This window comes from Limulus polyphemus, unplaced genomic scaffold (assembly GCF_000517525.1).
Source record: "Limulus polyphemus unplaced genomic scaffold, Limulus_polyphemus-2.1.2 Scaffold173, whole genome shotgun sequence".
NCBI classification, from domain to species: domain Eukaryota; kingdom Metazoa; phylum Arthropoda; class Merostomata; order Xiphosura; family Limulidae; genus Limulus; species Limulus polyphemus.
In genome coordinates, this window is record NW_013665783.1 from 787,450 (window position 1) to 793,838 (window position 6,389).

The 6,389-nt window shown below is 33.9% G+C and overlaps 1 long non-coding RNA gene across 1 annotated transcript in view; it reads left to right on the forward strand.

Annotated features, from left to right (window-relative positions):
- Positions 1–5,047, forward strand: part of LOC111084927 — a 15,622-nt gene extending 10,575 nt beyond the window's left edge. The window contains exon 3 of the long non-coding RNA XR_002609811.1: positions 4,966–5,047. This is a non-coding gene — a long non-coding RNA (uncharacterized LOC111084927). The remainder of the gene's footprint in view (positions 1–4,965) is intronic.
- The last annotated feature ends 1,342 nt before the right edge of the window (positions 5,048–6,389 follow it).

Below are 6,389 nucleotides of genomic sequence, written 5' to 3' on the forward strand. Positions count from 1 at the left end.
TACTAAATTTAGTTTTAAAGTTAATAGTACGTATATATATATATATATATATATATATATGTAAAGCTTTACTCAATAAACTTACTTAAAATAGGAAATTCGTTTAACACATCTCGCTGCTATCACAAAAGTTTGAATGTGTTATGTCTTCAATATGCAAATCAGCAAGTCACATAACAGCTGAGGTAAAGTCGCGGTGGAACGAAATATATCAGAATTACCCTTTGATATTCAACACCGAATCAAAAATAATTCAGATAAAAGTAATAATGAATCTACATAGAAACTTTTTTTTAATAATCTATTTTATGCGACGTTTCGGGAAGACGCCCTTCGTCAGACAGAATATATCATTTTAAATAGAAATTAGATACTGCTTGAGTTTGTCGTTTCGTAAGCAGTTTGATACCACCAAAATTGATTGCTTTTTAAAATAATATGTAACAACCCTTCCCAAAGCAAAATATTTATACACTCAGATCGTAAAGATGCGCTTAGATCAGGTATTTAGCATTTCCAAGATGGTGTAATCCCTTCTACTTAATGTCACTGGAAGATAAAAGAATATGGCTCATCTTGGGGAACCAGGACCAATCAGAATGAGATCTGCAAAAAGTCGTACCCCAGATGTGGTAAGCCAGACGCGTGGTTTTGGAACAGGTAAAAATTCACGACTACAAAGGTCGTTGGTAAAGTCTGTCCACTTGTCTCGGACAAAAGTATACACCATAATCAAAAAAGATCTTCGTCTGCGTGTAAGCAAGAATTTCTGTGTTTTCGGACTGTTGAAATGGGCACCGGGAAACCGATTTCTCATACATTAGATGGATTATGGAAAATCTACAGGGAAGATATAATGTGAGTTGTACGTGATAGCCTAATAACAGAACCTTTTCTCAATGGAAACTACACTTCTGATGCACGGTCGTCAGATGGTGTACGACCGGCTGTGGAGAGACGGATTAAACGATTATATATATATATATAATGTACCAAGTATCTGTACTAGATAAATTAATGCTTTCTTAGCTAACTGGATAATTTATTTGTTCATCGTCTAATAAGATATATTCGAAAAGTCTAATACTACATACAAGTGTCATTTTTTTTATTTGATAATTAGAAAAGTTTCTTTCATCATCTTATAACACCATACGTGATTCCAAATTCTCAAAATGGTCGTCATAGTGACATCAATAAACACACAAACACACTCATTCATCCATCTATTCATAAACATACCCCGACCCATATCTATATACACGGAGATAGTAGAGTAAAAAAGAAACCTGGAAAATCAAAATAGTCAGTAAATCACACGAAAAAAACAACAACCCGTGTTCATTAGAGGCAAAGCAGAGTAACAATTCATTCTGTATTTGCTCATGAACTGTAATATATCAGGCACACCAAGCTAAGATATTCATCTCATTAATGATATTCTTCAAACTTTTACAAATAAATAAAAAGATAACTTTATGCAGAGTATCAAAATTCTGTAGCATCCATGTATTTTGATCGGCATAGGCATCCAGTTCTATATCTTCTAAGGCTTTTACTAATTGTAGTTACTTCGTTCTGTTTAAACATTTCTGACATCATAATACTCGTCGAGTGAGAGTTAGTTAGTTATAGCCTTCGCATTACTTAACCACCAGGAACTGTTGGTTCGGTCGTCAGTCTATCGAGGCAACACTAAGGCTTTTACTAATTGTAGTTACTTCGTTCTGTTTAAACATTTCTGACATCATAATACTCGTCGAGTGAGAGTTAGTTAGTTATAGCCTTCGCATTACTTAACCACCAGGAACTGTTGGTTCGGTCGTCAGTCTATCGAGGCAACACTATACATTTTACGTTCAGTGGAAACGCAAAACGCAGATTGACTTGATATAATCCATACAGTTAGATCAATGTTTCGTGAAATACAGCAAATAGATTTAGTAATTAAAGCACAGGTTACGGCACATAGAAACGTGATTTAGGAACTTACCTCATCCGAAACTGCTCAGATTCCTTTGAAATATAATACTAAATCGTTTTCAGTATGCTCATATAAACAAGTATCATATATGTCAACTCGAATATTCATGGAGGTGTTACGGGTCTATACTTATTGGGTTACTTTAATGATGTCTGTGATGTGGCTAATCACATCGCTACTCTATAGAAACTACTGAATGTCTATTAAGGATGGAGACATTAATTATTCATCCTGTCGACAGGCTCTTGTAGGTTTGCTTAAGCGCAAATCTGCAAAATGGGCTATCTTTATTGTGTCCACCGCAGGAACCTAAGACTGAATTTTAGTGTTATAAGTCCCCCAAGTTTCTGCTGAGCCACCGGATGTACCATTAGTTGCATCATTTCATGTAATGTGCGTTGTATTCAATGTTTTAAAGGATGACTTAGAGTGTGAATAAGACGAATGTACGGAATGGACTTTTTGTTTGTTTTCAGCTAGTCAAGGGCTATTTTTCATAACTACCCATAATTTTGAATTGATAGACTAGAGGGAAGGCAGCTAGTCAATATCACTCACCATCAACTCTTATCTCGTTAAGTTATAGCGGACCCTTAACCCCCTAAATGTAGAGCACGTTTTTGTGGCAATAGGTCACGAAATTATTTGAATTTACATGATTGTTTGGGTCACATCCTGCCTGTACAGAATGCAATCTAACTCCACGTGCAACAGAATTTCAATTATTAGAAACATAATTAGCTATTAATCAAACGATTTATTTCACAGACTGAAGGAAAAAGAAAATATCCTAATGATCTGACTTATATGATTTACATAATAGAGTGACTCAAAATATATATCAGTTTAATGAACGGTTTATTTGAACAAAACAGGAGTTTCTGTATGTACACAAAATGAGCAACGTTTTAACAGAAACGACCACGTTTTTTTACTGTTGGTGGAACGTGGGTGACTTTCTAGTCTATCAGTTTTACTGATACATTGTGCTTCTTAGATATAGGATAGTGAAGAAATAAAATGTTATCATTATGGAGTTTATAACCAGCGTCGTCTTTTGTCTGATTATTTATCAGAAGTTTATTCAGAATTTATATGATTATTCGGAAAACCACAAAGTTCGGTTGAGTTTCGGCTACAGATTAGTTGTCATTAACCCAAGCAGGAAATTAGTTTCGAATCTGTTTGGTTTACATATTGTTTACACCGATTTGATATTTTATTTGCAGTGCAAGATTACTTTTTGTTATTGTTACTAGTGTTACTTGTAATCATGACTTCAAAAACCTGGCAATTTAACCAGTGCAGTGTCTTTAATTTGGTTTTTACTATCTAATATACCTGTACGAACACGCGAGTTAATATTTTCTCTTTGTGCTCTCAGTGTAACAATTTCGTCGTTAAAAGTTAAGTTAGCTAATTGTAATACCAGGAACTGGGAAAAAAGTGCTGGTAATTTTACAGCACGAAATCATTTTTATGGAAAACGTCATATTGTGTTACTAAATTAGATTTTGCTTGTTTGTTTGTTTTTCGCGATACGCAACATTCAACATCATTACTAGCAACCTCATCAGAGCGAACCGTTGTACAAGGATATAACTCAACAACAACAAAAAAAGAAAGGAATGTTTAGCTATTTGAGTAAGCGAGGCTGAAACGAATTCAGATAGTGATTGCGTTTCGCTTTAGTCCAGCTGAGTTTAAGGAGAGATAATCAAAATTAACGATTTATCAAATAGCTAGTCAGTAATCGAGTTTCATTCTGCTTAAAACTCCGTTTCTCATAGCAAACTTAAACTTAACGTTTTTCCTTGATTTAAACCCGACATACACACAGACATATAATTAATCAGATATGAAAAAATAGAATAAATAGAACTAAAATCGATGAATTTAACACAATGTTGAGTTTTTCATATTTGGAAATTCTTGGCTTCAATATTTAACATGCTAACATCATAGCAAAGGACACTATATCGCTGATTAATATTACTTATTCCCTGATTTATAGAAGGCTTGTAAGTGAAAAAGTAGATTGATTATAAGTAATTCAGCTTTCTATACTTATAGGTGTTTGTCGTTGATATTAACGTCCAGTTATACTATTTACTGGGCACACGTAGCCTCGCTAATTCTATGCATTTCTGCGTTGTTATAAAGCGAAAAATGTCATTAAGAGTTTTACACTGGGCCCAAACTTTCTAAGAATTCATACAATTAGGGTTACACGATTTTTATTTCATAAAAACTTATATTTTTTTTTATAAGTTGTGAAACGAACTTGACGATTGCTTTGTCAATTTGTTGTTGCTGTTTGTTATTAAACACAAAGCTACATAAAGGGCTAACTGTGCTCTGCCCACCACGGGTATCGAAACCCGATTTCTAGCAGTATAAATCCGCAGACATACCACTGTGCCACGGGGAGGGGGGGGGGCTTTGTCTATTGGGCATTCATAAAGAAAAGACATGAAATGTGTTATGTGTAATATACAGACTGCGCTAGCATATAAAACATGTTAAAACACATGATTAATAGGCCTACATCACATATAAGAATTTTATTTTTAATATTTCAATATTAGATTCCAAATCAATTAGACTGATATATTTAATAGTACTTATAAAGTACATTTCTTTTTTCTGTTTCAAATGAAATAGATGAATGCGAATTTTTAAAGATCTACATTCTGTACTCTTAGAGCCAAATTTCGTCAAAACATTTAAAACACTTATTCTGAGATACTTTGCTCTTACAACTCGTTAGACACATTTCTAGTTTAAGCCCAGGAGTTCCACATCTACCAGCTTTTCTACCACTAGCTTGTAGCAAAGGTAATTTCATTTCTAATTCAGGGTTGCAATTCTTTATAAATGTATAGTTAGAAGATAAAAGATGGAGCTCCAGTAAACTAAATGGAATGAGAAAATACATCTTAATATCCGATATACTATACTAGTTAATGCTCTCTTCCAAGTTACCGTATTGGCCCTATTATAAGGCGACGTTTTTTGATTGATAATTAGGTTGTAAAATTCATAGTCACCTTATAATCACGGCCGATTACAGACTCTTTTTCCCCTACTCTAGCCTGTCGCATTCCTGAATGTCCAGATAGCACCCGTCTACACATGCGGGCAAGATGATTCCTCAAGGTCATTACTAATTCTTGCAACTAATCCACCTGCAGGCTGTTTAGTTACAGTATTGGTTTTTCGGATCTAAAAAAAGAACACCCAGTTTTTTCTTTCTCATGGTTTCTGAAAATGGGGTCGCCTTATATTCGATATCGCCCTTAAATCGGGACAATACGGTACAAGCAATATGTGTAATAGAGAATTAATATTATGGTATTTGCGATATTTCACGCATTTTAATATTATTTTTCTATCTCTAATATCTTTACCACAGAGTTATGTATTTATCATATCTTAGAAAATACAGCAGCACTAAATATAGAACTTATGTCGTCAAGCTACAAATTAGTTTTATTGTTGGTTAAGTATTTTTTCATTAAAATATCATTTTGAAAACCTTTATTTTCAAACATCTATTATGATAAACATGCGTCTTATTAAGCCCGATATAGACATACAAACTTAAAACTAGCGTACACAGTTTGGATTACTTGTGAATGCATCAAAATCATAATTAGTCAAAAGGAAGGGTATCTTTGTAGTACTTCTTAATTGTACCTATGTATCTACGTTTACTTGATTTTTTAACTCCTCCCACAATGTTCGATAAGACGGCGTGAAATTTTCGCTTCAGCTCTCGATTCTCACAACAGGGGGCGGCTTATTTCGATAGACCAGTGTTAATAATATCTGATATTCAATAACTAGAACGTACATCATTTTATACTCAGTTACAGCTAATGCATTATATATAAAATTATTCAGGTTATTTATAGGTTACATTTAGCGAAATTAATTCTAACTGATGTATTAAAGCAGTGGAATATTCAATGTATATACAGTGTACTTTTAACCCTACATGTTTGACGTGACAGTAAATTAGCCATTCTGTTACTAGCCTTTAATACTAAGATTTTGTATATTCTGTATCAAAATCTGTACATGCTACTAGATAATATAGCTGTTAACAGAATCACATAGAAATTTTAACCAAAATCCTGGCATGCTGATTTAAATAATTCTATCATCCAAATGATGAGTTCTCTCGGTGACTTTGCTTTAAATAAACAGAAGGTGACCTGGTCATCTATTCTGACCTCGCAAAATTATCGGATCTTGTGTATGTGTTTTCTTATTTCAAAGCCATATCGGGCTAGCTGCTGTGTCCACCGATGGGAATCGAACCCTTGATTTTAGTGTTGTAAATCCGAAGAGACTTACCGCTGGGGTATTCTTGAAACACGGTTTCGACAAGCAGAAATCC